Source organism: Protopterus annectens, chromosome 3.part0 (genome assembly GCF_019279795.1).
Source record: "Protopterus annectens isolate FY-2018-M chromosome 3.part0, PAN1.0, whole genome shotgun sequence".
In the NCBI taxonomy this organism is placed as follows: domain Eukaryota; kingdom Metazoa; phylum Chordata; order Ceratodontiformes; family Protopteridae; genus Protopterus; species Protopterus annectens.
The window spans coordinates 1,654,520,100-1,654,538,842 of NC_056731.1; positions in this window are offsets into that span (position 1 = coordinate 1,654,520,100).

Genomic DNA, 18,743 nt, shown 5'->3' on the forward strand with positions numbered 1-18,743 from the left:
TTTTAAATCTTGGATTAATATATGTACCAGTGGTCCTGCCTCACTTGCATAACTTAAAAAGTGAAGTATTTTGGCTAATTAGAAAATTGCATTTAATATGCTTTTTTGATAAAAATGAGCCGGCAGAGGATTTGTGTGCTGAAAGCTCTGATGATATTTTTTATTCTTGTAATTCTGAAATGTTTGTGGGTGGGGAGGTTTTATTGAATTCTTCTTGTTTATTGAATACTTCCAGTATTTTAAGCAAAAGCTGATTTGTACCCCCTATTCATAACCAGACTATTCAAAAGTTTTCTGCAGTGTGTAATTTTTCTATTGAACGTTTATATAATTGTTGGAAAGGCAGTAAGAATGTTAACTTTAACCTGTCTCTATAGAACAATTGGCAGGCTTTAAAATGTTTGGGTAGCAATACTTAATTAGAAGTAAAGCCGGCAGACAAAGGCGATAAGGTGGTCATTTTGAATTGTAACCTGTATGTGAAAATGTGTTATGATCTTTTGAATGATACAAAAGTGTACAATAGAGTTGATGTTAGGATGTATAAGCAAGCTATTTCTGACTATGAGGCATTACTTCATAAAGGTTATAAATTAGGCTATTTTTCCCAAAATTACATTGAAAGGAAATTTTCTCCACAGGGCTGTGAACTAGCAGTTTTCTGCTGCTTACCTAAGATAGATAAGGGCCTGGAGAACTTACAAGGAAGGCCGACTGTCTCAGCTACAAAGTATTTTTTGCACAACATAGGCTTTTTTACATGAGTGCGTACTTCCCTATGTTGAAAAAACTGTTTCATATATCAGAGATACACAAGATTTTATTGAAAAAATTGCAGATTTAAGTTGGGAACAGGGTATGTATTGGATGGTAATAGACATGCAGAGTCTTTACACAAACATTTTACATATGCATGGAATGAAGGCCCCGAAGTATTCTTTAGGGGACACCTCTTTATCTAGTTATGTATTGTAGCTTGTTAAGTTCTGTTTAGAAAATAATTATTTTATTTTTAACCAAGACATTTTTCATCACCTACAAGGTGCAGCTATGGGGGCATCCTTTGCCCCATGTATGCCAACCTAATGATGTTTTCTTTTTAATTAAGAGTATGTTTGTTTTTTCTTTCTTTAAAAAAACATGTCATTAGGTATTTTAGATGCATAGATGATTTTATTTTTGTTTGCAGGGAAGGTAATGATCAGGTACAAATTTTCATGGAGCAGTTACATAATAACCAGTTTGGTTTCAAGTTTAGTGACTTACAGTTAGGTGAAAGAGTCATTTTTTTAGATTTGGAATTGTGGGGTGAACAAACAGGATTAATTTGTAGAAAAGTTCACAGAAAGTTCAAGGGGGGGGGGGTTCACATTTCCTACATTGTTTCAGCTGCCACCCCCCCATTTGATTTCAGCTTTACCATACACTGAGTTTCTGAGAATAAGTAAGCTGTGTAATATAGATAAAGATTTTGAAGAAGAAATACAAGAATTGGTTAAAATGTTTACACACAGGGGATATGACAAGACAGAAGTGTTAGAAGCTTTAAATAGGGTCAGAACTGAACATTATAAAGGTGAATATCTAAGCAGAAGAAGAAACTCAGTAAATACACATAACGAGGGAATTCCATTTATTGAGTTGATAGATTTTGACAAAAGAAGAGGTAGGGGAGATGTAGGAAATAATAGTGTCAACCACACTGGTAAGATGATTTACTTTGTGACTATTTAAAATGTACTAAATCAACAGATTGTACAAATATTACATTACTATTGGCCTATGTTGTTCAAAGATGGTATTTTGGAACAACGTTTAGCAAACAAACTTTTGATTTCTTATTAAAAGGGTCATAGTATTTCTAATATAATAGTGCACAGTAAATTTCAAATGCCTGAAGTATGAATACATAGACAGATTATTTTAAAATATGGCACTTTTAGGTGTGAGAAATGTCCTATTTGTTTTCATGTTGTAAAGAACTTTCCTACTATTAATTATGTAAATGTTTTCCAAATGGATGTTATACTTGCAATGCAGAAGGAATTATATATATTTTGAAATGTCCATGTAACAAGTTTTATGTAGGTGAAAGCAAACAAAATTTTCAAGTGTGTCTTAAAGAACATATGAGGGACATTAAAAAAGTTAACTGTGATAGTCCTTTAGCTATGGATTTTCAAGAAGTTCATGCAAGTAATTTTAAACTGTTGCAAGGCTGTGTTTTAGAACAAGTGGGGGTCTATTTTTTAGACCCTGTAGCAGTAAAAGAAAAATTGTTTTATAAAGAAGCACTTTTCACTCTGAAATTTGATACATTGGTTCCCAAGGGTTTAAACACAGAACTTAACTGTAAGTATTTGATTGAATTAATTGTTTGACTGATTGAGTGAGTATGTATGGGGTGAGGGAAGTTGCATTGCATTGTATTTGTACTCATTAAAGGCTTAATAGCCGAGGCACTGGAGTGTGTGAAAAGAGAATAAACATTTTTGCTTGAAAACTTTGCCTTTCTTTTGTGGTTACATTACATTTAATTTGGACTTGCAGTGGCTGGTGTAACGTGCAATGTTTGCAAAGCAGAACTTGGACAGGCCATATTGCCACTGGCCAATTGTCCACCTACCAAACTGCAACTGGCCAGACATGGCAATACTGGTAACTCTTCACACATAGCAGGGGTATTAACAGGTATCCCACTGCTAGGACACTAGATTCAATAACAGCATCAAGCAGAGTCAGTCAGCAGGCTACACATGCTGAGTACTATAAGACCACTTTGTGTAGTCCAAAAGTACTGTGGCTGTATCCACATGGACAACAGATATAACCTGTGGCTCATGCAATAAGTCCTGTGAGCTGTAGTGTGTAATAGTAGGTAGGTGAGGGTTCTGATCTCACATCAGCCACCATGTGTGTGTGTGTGTGTGTGTGTGTGTGTGTGTGTGTGTGTGTGTGTGTGTGGATATATCTCCTACAGCAATACAGACATACCCATCTGGCCTATGTCTGTGCAATGGTTATTCTTTTTAAGGACCTGTGACTACTTGCCAACCCCTCCATTGTCTTCCTCTACAAGGCCTGCTGATGTCATCCACCTTAACAGCGCTGGGTGACAATCTAATAATAGGTACGTTCTGTGATGGATCTTCCGAGATCTCTGCTTAACATACAAGGCCATGTCAAACCCAGAGCTGTTGGACATGCTACACTTAAAGAAATCCCAATCCCTCAGAGCCACATGCTCCAGTGATCTAAACCTTGTCATCACAATAAACAAAACATGCTGGAGGGATAGGTTCCTGACCCAGAGACTCCCCAGACTCTGGAATAGACTGCCCATACATGTCAAGCAGAGGGCCTCTTTGGATCTCTTCAAAAAGAACCTTGATGATTGGATGGGAGAAAGGAAATTCACCCCTGGGATCACGTCAGTTGCCCTGCTAGACAGGGGTCCAGGGAAGTATATAGTGTGGGAAGAAATAGCCAGGGAATTGTTATGGCTAGGCTTGTATAGGCCCTAGGGCTGATAGCCTAGTACCAACCTATGAACCTATGAACCTATGGTGCATGTGATAAGTACTTTGTGCTATAGATTATACTACTTAGGTAAGGGTTCTAATCTTACAACAGACAACTGTGTGTGTGTGTGTGTGTGTGTGTGTGTGTGTGTGTGTGTGTGTGTGTGTGTGTGTGTGTGTAAATATATCCCTTTGCAGCAGTGAGGACATGTCTGTATGGTGTATTTCTGTGCAATGGTAATACATTTTAAGGCCCTGTCACTACTTGCTAGCCTCTCTATTGTCCTTCTCTACAAGGCCTGCTAATGTCATCCACCTTAACAGCACTGGCTGACAATGTCATAATAGATAAGCTCCAGGGTGCATGCAATAAGTACTTTGTGTATACTGCTAGATAGGTAGGGGTTTTAATCTAACATAAGCCAAGTGTGTGTGTGTGTGTGTGTGTGTGTGTGTGTGTGCATGCGCGCGCATGTGTGTATGTTTGTGTACAAATATATTCCCTTGCAGCAGAATGCGTATGGCCATATGAGCTGTTTATGTGGAATAGTCATGCATTTTACTGCCCCATGACTAGCTGCTGGCCCTAAATAGCCCACATGTACCTAGGCATAACTGCTATCTGCCTCCACCTACAGTCATATGTAAGGAACACCCAGGTGACATGTATCAAGGGTAGCAGACCTTGTCACAGGATATGCATGCATGATTATGCTGACTGTCCCCATTGTCCCTGACACACTGTTCAACATATATGCACCTAGATAATCAAACACATATACAGCTGTACCTTGCTGATGTCATATTTCTGCTGTGCTGCCATGCCATCCCATGCTGCTGTATTGCCCACCAAGTCTCCATAGCTTACCCACTCAGACCCCTGGAACAGAAACATACACAGGTCTGTGAGACAGCTGTCATTCTGTAATAGTACCACCAGTCTAACATCATACAACAAAGATACACAATGTTTGATGTGCCAGCATACAACACCTGTCATGGCACACAACACCTGCCATGGCATAACAATACCGCACTACACAACTACATGTAACGTAATATAGTCACCCTGTGCATCAGACACATATTTGTATGTCCCTTCATTGATGGCATGGATGGCAGGGATGTGGCACAGGTATCATCACATGCACAGGTTGTAGTGTGGGGTTGCCAGAGGCCTAGGCTGTGCCAAGTAGTTGACATCATGTGTGTGAGTCAGGAAGGGGTGCTGGTTAGATGGCCCAGGGAGAGGTGCTGTGTGTGCCTGTTGGTGCCCTGCATGTGACAGTGATGTTTGAGGGTGTGTGTGTACACAGTCAAGCACAGTGCTAGCCCTACATGTGTGTGTATGTTGGACAGCTGTGGGCCATGCATGGTAAAGTGGGCAGTTCACTGTCTCTGTCCATGAACACAGGAACTGGCACTGCCAGGAGTGGCACTGGCACCACCATGCACAGGGTCAGATGTGGTGCTAGTAGCTGTTGGTGAGTGCTGTCTGCTGGGCCAGTGTCCCCCATGAGACTGCCCAGGACCACATGCACATGGCCTGCCGTGTCGTGGTGTGGACAGCACACTTCCTTCTGTAGTGCTGGAGGTACTGCCACTACAGGAGCGTGAGTGACACTATACTTAGAAGTTATCAAGCCACAGCCAGAAAAGTAACTAAATTGCAGGCCTTTGTTCATGGTTTGCTTTTGTAGTCTGAGGAATTGATTCTGCAAGTACAGTGACAGTTTTAACACCTCTGCAGTAGTGTGGGGGGGTGGGGGGTGGACTCTCAATTCCTCTTGAACTACAAAAGAAAACAGTGAACAAAGACTTGTAATTTAGTTAGTTTTCTGGCTGTAGCTGGATAACTTCTAAGTATAGTGTAAATCAAGGTCTGAGCCAAACATAAATGAGGGTGATTACAGACAGAAAAGAATCAGTCCTTTTACAGAAGGTAAAGAAAATAACAGTGACCCTCCCAAATCCCATTATATGTCAATGGCATGGGAATTCAAAGTAACTTCCTTATGTCTGGCATGAGTCATGCAAAGTATTATGGGAAAGAGAAAGGCTTGAGGGAGTACAAGATCATAGGTTCATAGGTTCATAGGTAACTACTAGGCTATCTGCCCAAGGGCATTTATAAGCCTAGACAGAATGTGTTGGCTTTCAGCACCCCCTTAGATTAGTTCCCTGTGCCTCTGTCCAACAGAGCCATTAGTTCCCTGCGCCACTGTCCAGCAGAGCCACTGCAGTGATCCCTGGGGTAAATTTTCTGTTTCCCATCCACTCATCAAGGTTTCTCTTGAAGAGTATTAGGGAGGGGCTCTGCCTGATGTATATTGGAATCCTGTTCCAAAGCATGGGGAGTCTTTGGGATAGGAATCTATCCCTCCAGCATGTCCTATTTATTGTTGTGGTGAGTTTTGTGTGGCTCTCTGGGATTTGTTTTTTTTTTTTAGGTGGAGCATGTCCATCAATTCTGGGTTGGACATGGTCTTGTATGTCAGGCAGAGATCACCTCTGAGTAAGCAGTATGCAACTGAGTACAGCTGGAATTTCTTGAGTCAGGCTGCATAGGGCATCTGTTTGAGGCCAGTTATCCTCTTGTTGAGGTACTTTTGTGGTCTTTCCAGCTGTTGCAGGTGTCTTGTAAGGTACATCCCAAATGGGGCATTGTATTCTATGATGGGTCTAATGAGTGATGAGTAGAGAGGCACAATAACCTCTTTTGTTCTAGATGCAAACCCTTTTGTGATTAGGTGGGCCACATAGAAGGATTTTCTAACCACCTTGGCTGTATGATTATCAAAGCAGAGATTACTATCTACTTGGGTCCCCAGATCTCTTATTACGTTTTCTGTATTTAGGGGACTACCACCTATGTGGTAGTTCGCGGATACTTTTTTTTTCCCCAAAGGGGATGACTATGCACTTTTTGGCATTTCACATGAGGCCATGATTTTGACACCAGGTATCCGTCTCAGTGAGACCCATCCAGAGGGTATCTGTATCAGCTGGAGAATCAATTATGGCCCCTAGTTTGCAGTCATCTGCTAACTTGGTCAGCCATAGTCCTCCTATGCTTGCCTGCACCTCTGAGAAGTATATACCGAACAGGAGGGGTCCTAGGACTAAGCCCTGGTGGACCCCACTTGTAACCGGTTTAGAGTCGGACATAGAGCCTGCAACTCTAACCATGTGGGTTCTATCCATGAGCCAGTTGGCAACCCATCTTGTGACGTAGGGGTTTATGTTCAAGCTGGTGAGCTTGTCTATAATACTAGAATGGGGAATGGTGTCGAAAGCCTTTGCAAGGTCTAGGTAGACTGTGTGGACCTCCTTTCCCTCATCTAATGCATTGGTAACCGTCTCAAAGAAGTCCACCAGGTTTAGTAGGCATGATCTGCCCTTAACAAAGCCAAACTGGGTAGAGTCCAAGGTTTGGAGGTTCCCAATGTCTCTGTTAATGAGTTTCATGATGATGCATTCCATAGCCTTGCAGACCAGGCTAGTCAGGCTTATAGGGTGATAGTTCCCGGGGTCTCTTGTGGCTCCAGCTTTGTGGAGCGGGATAACTGTTGCTGTGTGCCACTCTGTGGGTACGTAGCCTGTAGAGAGGCTGAGTTTGAACAGTGTGTTTAGGTGAGGGGTTAGTTCATTTTGGAGCTCTTGTAAGACACAGCCTGGGACACCATCTGGTCCCATTGAAGCTGTGTTTTTGGCTTTGGATAGGGCTGTTTTTACCTGTGTGTTGGTGATTGATGGGGCCCTACATTCTTCTGGTATTGTTATGGGCCCTTTAGGGGGTGAGAGGGGGGTGAAGTTTGCACTAAACTTGTCTGTCAGAATGTTGGCAATATCAGTCAGTTCAGTGTATTTTGTGCCATTCTGCACTAACTCAGAGCAGATCTGAGAGTTTCTACTTAGGTTCTTGAACGCTTTGTGGTTATCTTTGGAGTTATTGGCAATTTTTCTTTCAAAACTAGCCCTGGATTATTTAATGAGGGATCGTAGTTTCTTGCTGATACTGATCAGGGATGTCTTTCCTTCTTGGGATTTTACTCTTTTCTGTACTAGTTTCCTCCTTCTGTTGTATAGCTTGTTTATGGCAGGGGTCCACCAGACTGGTTTCCTTTTCTTGGAGGAGTGAGTCTTGGTTTTACTTGGGATAGCACGATCCATGCATTCCTGCAGATGCTCATAGAGTGCCTTTGTAAAGGTTTCAGCAGCTTGGACAGCATCGTCCTTTAGCATGGGGGCTGTGAACCTTTCCACCTCGGTCTTAAGTAACGTGAAGTTTGCTTTTGAAACGTTTTTCACAGTAGTTTCCTTGATTGGGGGTGGGGGTTCAGAATGTGGATATCCAGAGTGATTACTCTATGATCTGATCTAACCAGCGAGGGGTTGACCTCCAGTGTGGAACACCGGTCGCCAATGTTAGTAATGACCAGGTCCAATATGTTGTTCCCTCTGGTGGAGGTGTTGACCAGTTGATCCAGGGCATTCGAGTTTATAAATTCTAGGAAGCATTGGGCAAGGGAGTTAGTACTTGAGTAGTTCTCCCAGTTTATGTTTGGGTAATTGAAATCACCCAGTATTAGGGTGCTTTGTAGGACCTTCATATTTCCCAGTGTCTCCAGAAATGCGGAATGGGGGTCCTGGGCCATGTTGGGTGATCTGTAGCAAGCTACAATTTGGATTGCAGTTTTGCCCATTGTTAGTTTCACATGGATGATCTCTGATGCATTGTGCTGCACCACTAACCTGGAGGTGTGGGTATCCTTGATGAATATGGATACATCCCTGCCTTTTGTGTTTCGGTCCTGGTACTGTGGCCGAAAGGTATGGTATGAGTTATAGCCTAGTAGTGCTGGGGTGCTCTCAGGAGCCTTAAACCAGGTTTCTGTTACTGCACAGATGTCGATGTTCTTCATACTGAGGATTGCCTCGAGTGCATGCATTTTGAGGTTTAGACTTCTGGTGTTGAGTAGCATTACCCTCAGTTTTTGGTTACTTGTGCTATTTATGGTGGTGGGTTTGTCTTTTGAGCCTTGCCTAAAAAAGGCACTATGGGGGCGGCAAGAGCCTTGGCCAGTATTTGAAAGCCTAAGGATGACAGGTGCAAGCCATCTCTAGCGAAGCAATGTGGCTTGTCAAGCATGTCATCCCAGGTGGACAGATACTGGATCCCGTTTGAATGACACCAGAAACTTAGCCAATTGTTGAAATTGATCATTTTTTTCTTTATATCATGTTGATACATCACGCCCCATTGGTAGTCATGTTGTGGAAAACAGGCTAAAATTACAAGTAAAGCACTTCGGTGTTAGAATAGGTCAGGAAACATAAGTAGAGTGAAAAAACATTTTTTTTTTAGTTCTAGGGTGGAGTTTCCCTTTAACATACAGCTGTGTATGTTCCAGGCTGCAGCTACTGCTGCAGCCTAGGACACACAGGGGGAGTATGAACTCTTTGGAGGACAGCAAGCTTGTATGTGTAACTGAGGTAGCAGTGTCAGCTGTGTTGTGACAGCAGAACCATTGTAAGGGTACCCTTTACAGTCCAATCTAGGCATGTGCATAGGGTACATCTGTTATGTAACATTGCTAATCACAGTGTAGTAGGAGGTGTATAGTTTGGCTATACAAATATCTGCAGTGTGTCCCTACCTACAGGCCTTTGACTTGCAAACATGGGTAGCAGTTAATGCAGTAGCAACAACCTGTGTGAGTTAAAATTGCATGACTCAGTCATTACTTGCTGTGTTCACAAGAATGCAATTGATGTGCAACACACTGGATTTGAACCCAGGACTGTGGGTGGCAAAATATGCTATATGCAAAGCTTTTAACAGACTAAGCTACTGAGTCATTGCTGTGGCAGATGTATTTGCAAGATATATCTGCATACATACAGTCTGTGACACACGTCTGCATCCATCATTATGTGAACGGCTTTCAAAGGCAGTTGTACAGCAGGGTCCCAGTTGTACACATGTAGTTTGCCATTGCTGCCTTCACAGGTGCATTTACAGATGTTGCTGAGAAAAGGGAACAATTACCTGCTATCATGTCTCTCAGCCTCTTACAGCAAGAAATCTGGACAAAGTCATAAATAAAAGTGGGACAAAGACCTAAAAATAGGGACAATCTTTAAATATTGCTCTTACAAACATAGACTCTTGAAAGAATAACAAGTTTTGCATTAGCATGTGTTTTCAGAAGGGTATGAAGTGTGAAACTCAAATGTCTGTCATGATTTTCTAACCTCAATCTTTACTGAATTGATACTGCTTTGCCACCAGAATACGAATTTATGACATCTGGGCCAAAAATAGGGGGCAAAACTCTGGACATTCTGCAACAATCTGTACAATGGACAGGTATGCCTGCTATCCCAGGCCTCACGCACATCTATTATTATGTATTTGGCTGTGTACTGGTACACTCCCATTTTTCCCATTATATGTACTTGCAGTCTGTCAGTGGCAATCAGTATATTTTGCTGGAAACACCTGTTTTAATTCAGGGGTGAGTGGCCTAGTTGACGTATGCTCTATGCTGTAGGTAATAGGGACCTAGGTTCAAGCCGTGGCAGGGGTGATTATTTTATAGATGTGCCTAAGACTGTGAGAAGCACATAGGATCATTAAAGCATTTTTAAGCAGGTTTAAGCAGGTATAAGTGGGTTTGTGCAGGTTTGTGCAGTGCACCACTTGGCTCCACCCACACCCATGCTAACAAGAAAGAAAAGAAAAACGTGGTGGGAGGACAGTGGTGAAATGGGGGCAAGCAGGGGAAAAACAAACCGTATGGCAGGTAGGGTTGTGCAGGAAGGGTGTAGGAAAGGACCATACCTTTCCATTATAGCAGCAGCTGTGCAGTTATTACAGACTTTGTATATGAATTTGGACCCTCAAACCCCAGATAGAGGGGTGAGGACAACATAAATATGTTGTCAAGCCATTTGGACCTAATTAATTGTGTCCAGTGGACACATGAAAATGGAGAGCTATTTATGGAGTGATTTTTTTTTTTGTGGGACAGGTGCCTTTTTTTTAAGGGGAAGTGGAATGTTGGGGGAGAGATGTAGGTACATATGGGGAGGTAAGTTGGGTAGGACAGGCTGCATTTGCAGAGAGACAAGACAGACAAGACAGCATACAGGGTGGTGTGTGACACATGAGGTGAGTAAACACCTTGGATGGGTAGGGTGTTGTGAAATCAGAAATGCATGTGTCCCCAAATGGCAGCAGCATAACTGAGCTCCCCACCCATGGGCAGGCAACACTGCTCCTTCACTAGCCCAAAGGTGGCTGTGCTGGAGGCTGGGTGCCAGGGCAACCAGGCCCCACCAGGTTGTCCAGTCTGCCCTCAATCCAGTACCGGTACTGTTCATAGCTACTATGCACAATCCTGCACACCATGGCCGGTAGTTAATCTTGTGTGACTCCTGCCCCTCCTCCACAGCTCCTGGGGGCTGGGCCCCATCCCCTGAAGCAGTTCCTCCCGAGCGTGGCGCAGGGCCAGCAGAGGGCGCACCACTGTCTTAGGTCCCAGACATGCTGATAGCTGGTGCCACGGCCAGCTGAGGTAGGGTAGGCGGATTAGCAGGGAACTGGCTTACCCTGTCATGCTGTGGTGTTAGAGGTATAGCAATGTGTACAGGTTAGTTATGAACAAAACATTTTTGTTAGTTACAACAGCATGCCAGAACATTGGAAATAACCTAGTAACATAGCAATGCATATGATATGGAACACAACAATTCATAACATAACACTCAGTATTTCAAAATAACATAATCAGTATATTAACAGCATGCCAGTGACAGTTAAGGCATAAGGCCAACAACATAGGTAATTCAACAAGATACGTTAATATGCAACCATTTAATACATAACAATAATTTAACACATGCCCCAAAATGATGTTTGGAGAACAACATATCTTAATAGTAGACCATAACCAATGTATAACAATAATAAATGCAGATGAAGATAAGGGGTGGGAAGAGAGAGAGACATGCAGTCCATTAATACTGGTATATGCTATATAGTTTACAACAGTACTGCTATATACTTTACAGGTTTGTCCTTCCTTTATGTAAAACAGTGCTCTATTGCTGCTGTAGTATGTATGTACCTCTCAAGCTATCCTCAGGAGACAGTATGGGCCAGGCAGTAACACCTGCAGGTACACAACCACAGAGAACACTTACACATCAGGTGGACCTATATAACTACCAAGGTGCACTGTGGACTGATGTAGTGTGACTGCACTATTGACATAATTATGTCAATGATACATCTGTGACAGAAGGATTATGCAGCAGTAATTACAGTCAGTGGCAGTGTGACACTTGAGAGACATGTATGTGTACACTACAGAGAGTAAACAACTAACATGCCGTCCCTGGCAGGCATTGGGATAGACCTTTGGCAATCTTTTAGAGACACTCCAGGCATACAACCATACCAAGATTACACATTTTATTTTATTTTATTACTATTGTACTTTTTTACTCATAATAAGGGCTACTTCACCCATTTACCTGTATTTCCTGTGGAGAGAACTTCTGTCAGCAATATGTAATTAATTCAGTAATATTTCTTGCTACTTGGCACTGGATTCGAACCCTGGTCTGTGTGTGGCAAAATGTACTTGAGACAGTGCATTTAACAAACTGAGCTACTGAGCTGCTGCTGACTATTGACTGATATTTTTCTAGAGCTCACCTGGACACACAATATGACTTGATAATAATACTACAGTTTTATATTAGACTGCAGTGACAGTTGCACACACATACATGAGATTATTGCATGACAGAGATACTAGGTAAACTATACATTACTACATAGAATGCAGGTGTACACAATATACTGTTGGTGGGTGGAAATATCTGTGAAGTCTACAAAATATATCAGATTATTGGATTGGCTACCTCACCCATATAAAGTTGCAGTTAGTATATTTGCAGTCTACAGCTATTACACTATCATTCTTGCCTGCAGCACCATACCTCAGAGCATGGATGCATATAGCTGAAATGCAATGGTTAACACAAGACAATCCTGATATAAACAATGCACCTTGGGTGCTCATGCTATAATGTCAGATGTTAGTGCAGACCAGGTGTCATAATGCAGTTCTTGTACTACAGCTCTGAATCCACATTTAAGCATAACACTCTTTATTAGCTATACCTTGAGGCAGTTAGTGGTATTCTTTTGTGTTTTTATTTCAGAGCAGATGTCATAATCAATTTCATGAAAAACAGCCCTAATTACACACATATTGCACAACACAGCTTTATTAGGGGTACCTTCATGCACCTAATGGTATGGTTTTCAATATTTATTGCACAACAGTTGCTATAATGCAGGTGTTGCAACACAGCTGTACTTCTACAATTATTGCAGTAGAAACTTTATTTCATTTGCATTATCAGGGTTAATGCTTTAATCTTCCCTGTTTATTGCACTATAGTTGGCAGTAGTCACTTATTGCAGTACATGCCTACATCCACATTCATTGCAATACACAACTATTTACTGTACGTACCTATTGGCAGTTACTGCTTTACTCTTTCTTGCTTGTTTGACTATATATTGCAAATTAATCTGTACTCACCACACTCATGGCACAACCTGGCCAAGTGCCCTGTATGCACTTCTAGGTTGCGAATTCTCTCCTCTGCAGCTGTAGGGAGAGAAGCACACCATTATGTATACCTGTCTATCAAACATTCAGATTAGGTATTGGTAAAACAATGCTAACAGTACTTTCAAACTTGTGGGACATTCCCAACCCAAGCTTCCCAGACCCAGGTGTCCAAAATATCCTCCTTCTGATGCTTCAGGTCATCATAGTGGTGATGGACCTGCTCACCTGTGTGGGGAATACCTATTGCACTGGTGAGATCATGTACCAGCCAGTCCCAGGCCTCCTCCTGGCACTCTGAATCCTGGAACTGCCCCTGCAGCAGCCAGTCATCATGGTCTTTCACCAGGAGTCTAACTATGATCCTGGACTCCAGAATGTCCCACAACTGTGCCTGGAAGTGCACACCCTCTCCAACACCTGCCATAGTTCCTGCACAGTTCAAACTCCAACTATTTATGCTGTATTCCCACCTGTTGTGCATAATATAGTCTGTTTTCTTGCTCTTACATGCCATTGGGCAATTTTTAAAAATGTGGCATGGCATTTGGCACCACACAAACCAGCACAGCAGTGCTGAACAATGCTTAAACTGGCAAATACTTAGCAGTGCTTAGCAGTGCACAAACCAGCTAAACACAGCCAAGCAATGCCAAGCAGTGCCTAAACAAAAGTTGTTTAACCAGTGCTTATCATGACTTAGTAAGGCTTAGTAGAGCTTATCTGAGCACAGCCGATAATGATTTAAAAATAATTGGTATAATTTATATTTTGAAAATAATTGCTTAATTTCCCTTCCCTGTATTCAAACCCTGCACCTACAGCCATAACTCTATCCACTTGGCTACATGGATATGTGGAATGCTGCTATACTTTTACATATACCTCAGAACTAAGCTTAAGAACTGCTAAGCATCATGCCACGCCGAGCAAACCCAATAAGTAATCCTTAAACTTGACCTTTGTTTCAAAAATTAAATGCATCCAATTTCTATTTTTAGATGTCTGGCATGTGTCAATTGCTGCATGCCATCCACACAAAATTAACAAAAAAAAAAAATTTACATACATTGATATCATGCAGCGCAGGCGGTGTGTTACTCATCTGCGGACACAGTTAGTGACACACTCCCTACACTGATTCAATAACTGTGTTCCACAGTTCTCCCTCACCAATTTGCAATCATTAATATGCATGGCATGCTACTGAGGGGGAACTGCATACATGGATATGGTAACTTCCATGTAGGCTCTACACTATGCCTACATGGATTGTATTAAATCTAGGGGTATGACTTTTGGAGCCTAATCTATTTTGGGGCATAAATATGTATGGTACATTGGATTGGAGGTTATATGCAGAGATTGTAAGTGAGAATCTTCCTCTCAGATAGGGTAATGATTGCAGTGTTAGTCTGAAGAGAAGAGTGCCTTGTAAAAGGTTTGATTTATTCTGTATGCTGAACTGGGGTGTCACATTGACTTTGTTAGTTAGCAGTGGTGATTGTAACTGGGGTAGGGGGATGTCAAGTGCAGATTTCAGATTTTACTAGGGGTGGACTGGATTGAAGCCTAGCATACCATAGATAATCTGTATTTAAGCTAAACATGAAATCTGAGATGCAACTCATCTCAGCCAGACATCCAAGACTGTGTACCTTTTAAGGCTGACAGCTGAAGTAGAGGATTAAGATACTGTTAACAAGGTGCATTCTGTGATTGGTGATCCAGAGTTTGATTCCCTCAGCTTCTGTTGCCTAACTGTGTCACTCTGAGCAAGTCATTTAACCAGACACTGCTTCTAAGCTGAGTCTGGAGAAGGTCCATGGAGACCAGTGATCTACCCCTATTAACAAATACAAATAAATAAATAAGTCCATTTTACTGAAATGAGCAAATTACCAAAGGTTGAGGAGGTGCACAGTGAGTATGCACAAGAAATGGGAAATTGTATAAGCACCAGTCAGTCATATGATACACATTCAAAATGGAATGGGCAGTGCCATTGTGCAGTGGTTAGGGCTGACACCTCACAGCAAGAGGTTTCTCTGTTTCGATTCTCAGCTGGGGTGCTAAAATAAATAGAATACAAAAAAAATAAATAAATGATGCTGCAAAGTACTAGTTAAATATTTCAACCAGCACTTATATAATTCTGTGATAATAAGCTTTAACAATCTGCCAACTAATAAATCAGTCCAAGTATGATTTTTTTACATACATTGGTTACTGATAGTCCTTGAAAATATCTGTCTCAGACCTTTCTGTGAACTATTCCAAATGCCCCTTTATCAGCAGCTCTTATAAAACAATCAAAGGAACTTTCCAATAAAATAACAGATGACATTACTATTACTCTCCTCCCAAGCTGTGCAAGTGTAGATCCCCTAAATACAATGACTGATTAAAACTTTCACAAATAACTAGCAAGAAAAAAGTTAAACAGATTAATACCACAAGTTAACATCTAGCAATGGAACATGCATACTTGTTGATGCCAGAAGATCAAAAGGATGTGGGCTATTTTCCCACATAAGTAGCTTGGATTTATTGTCCTATATTGACACTACAGTGTAGAGTAAATTGAGGATTATTTTCGATGAGTTGTTAATCTGAGGTCCCATCTGTCTGACTTTATGTTTAGGAGGATGTAAAAGATCCAAAGACACATCATTAAAGGAGAAATGAAAACTATAAATTTATTTAAAACTTCAAAACATTATCAATATTTATATCACATCATATTTATAATGAAAAATAATAGAAAAAATATGCATATTAAAAGACAAAATTAATTATTAATATCTGCAATATTTACAAAGTGTATATTGTATGACAATTATATAATTGGTGGCTGGTGACGTCAAATCAAGGGGGGGCTGCAGGAGACAGCTGAATGGGTGGGGCCATTTGGAAGGGGTTGGGCCAACTAGACAGGTGTGGAGCTATGCTCAAAACCACAAAAACTGGGACTTTAATTAAATACACTACCCTGCATGCCAAACCATCATTATGAGAGTCCAGTCAAGACCAAATGAAGTGCAGAAGAGAAAATATTTCAATGCATTGGTTACATGACAGCTTACTTAATATCTAGATGGAAACAAAAAGCTTGTGAGGCATGAAAAAAATAAATTACTTTTTAAATACATTACTGGAATGCCTGTCAAAATCAAGCATAAAAAAACAAGCAGCACTCAACTCAAACCACTTCTCCTTACACTGCAGTTCTAATTATAATTTATATTCAGCTTTATAAAAGTACCAAGTAACATGCTGAAATAGCAATCTCTGTGATAACCCCACTTGTAAAAATGTTTCTTATCCAAAAAAGACCTGCTGCCTGACAACAACTATCTACTTGTTTCAAGTGGAAAACATGAAAGTAAAAAATGAATAGCAAACAAGAAATAAGCTCAATATAAATTACTTAAAGGATTACTGCACAGGTTATGGACCACACATGATAGATTGGCATTCTGTTTAGTTTACGGGTAAAGTCTGCAAAGATGACTGCAAGTCTCCAACAAATGTAATGAGCTTCTGAAAATACTGTAATCCTGTCCTTTATTACAAAGACTGTCATATGCCTTTCAATACCCAAGGCTTATGCGTTATCTAGTTATGTAAATATTCTCTGCATGGCAACAACAAAAAGGCTTTCAATGTTGGTAATTCTTTAACAGTATGCTTATTAAAGCTTACTTGCATCTTACAATCTCAGACAAGCTTACCTGATGGTCATTAAAGCATTGCTACTTAAACACAGAGCAACAGGCACTGCAACAACATGCATTTTCTGAATAATAAGAAGCATAAATCAACAGTATAAATATGACAGAAAACCAGAACATTCTGAAAAATCAAGGACAGATGAAAAGCCACTTAGTACTTGTGCCTACATTGGATGGGGGAATACTCTGCACACTTACACTGCATAACTGCTCCTTGCCTTGCTTGGACACATCCAGTGTCACTACATGGGGGAGTGGGGTGCAACAAGTATGTCACAACTTGAAATGTGTCTGGCTGACAGTGGTGGCCCTGACACATTTGTCATACCTCTCAACCTCAGAGCAAGAAATCTAGACAAAGCCATAAATAGAAGTGGGACAAAGGCCCAAAAATAGACAATTTTTAAATATTGCTCTTACAAACTTAGAAAGATAATAGAATAGTAGTGCTTGCTTTAGTATGAATTTTCTGAAGGGTATGAAATCTGAAACTCAAATGTCTGTTATTATTTTCTAACTTCAGTCTTTAATGATTTGCCACTAATTTGCCAGAAAACCACAATTTTATGAAAAATGGACCAAAAATGTGATGCAAAAATATAAAATAGCCACACAATACAGCTGAGAACCTGTCAAAGAAGGGACACTTTTTTAATATTAGTACTGTTAAGTTGAGCAGCTGACAAAATAAAAGAATCTATATGCATTTCTAAAATCAAAGTAATCTATAACTCTGATCATTGCAATTATTTATTAATTGTAAACCCTCCACGTTTTCTTCCAAAATTGCCATTTTGCAGAGGGATTATTAGGAAGAGAGCAAGATTTTGAGCCAAAATCTGGGACAGTTGAGAGGTTTGGACATACCTAATTCTATAAAGCGATTTATTTGTGCATGCCTCTCAACCTCTTAATGCAGGAAATCTGGACAGGGCCAAAATATTAGGGGAACATACAAACAGTACTAAAAATTGCTCTTGTATAAACTTAGTTGATAGAATAACAGGTCTTGCTTTAGCATGCATTTTTCTGAAGGGTATGAAGTATGAAACTCAATGTCTGTCATTATTTAGTGACTTCATTCCTAAATGATTTGCCAGAAAACCACAACTTTTATGAGGAACAAAACAAAAATAAGAAGCAAAAATCTATTCATTCTGTAAAAATCTGGACAGTTGAGAGGTACAGTTCAGCCAGGGCTGTCTTTGAGTTTGCCACCCTTCCTCCCTTACAAAATCATGGTCGAATGGGGCCTCCCCCTGAAGCCATTCCAATGTCCCATTACTTGGCTATTACGCCCCATTTACCATAAACACTGCAATGTGCATACTGCTTTACTTCTGCAATGATTTGGATTTCATTTAAAAGTTTTATTTTACATTTTACAGCACAAACACTAATAGACATCTGTTAAACAAAGCAATACAGTCTCACAATGAAAATAGACTTAGCATTAAAACTTCTCTGCCCTTGTAACTCACATTCATTGAAACAGCATTGAAACCTACATTCAAAGAAAATACATCTGGCCAGTGGCAGATAAAGATCAACTTTGGGATGTTTTCAAATCATAGGCCCCTTGCATAGGAAACATACATGTGTTCTTTGATACACCTTCCTGATTGTATTAAATTAAATTCCTTGGATAATACAGTACAGTTGTTAGAGGGTGTTTTAAATTTATTGTTTTGAACATTTTCCAGTAAATAATGAAACAAAATGCATGCACCAATAATCTCAAAACTGCCCAATTCGGAACATTTCCATCATAAAAGTCTACTAAAACTTCTACAATCCACCAGTATCAGTAATTCGGAACATTTCCATCATAA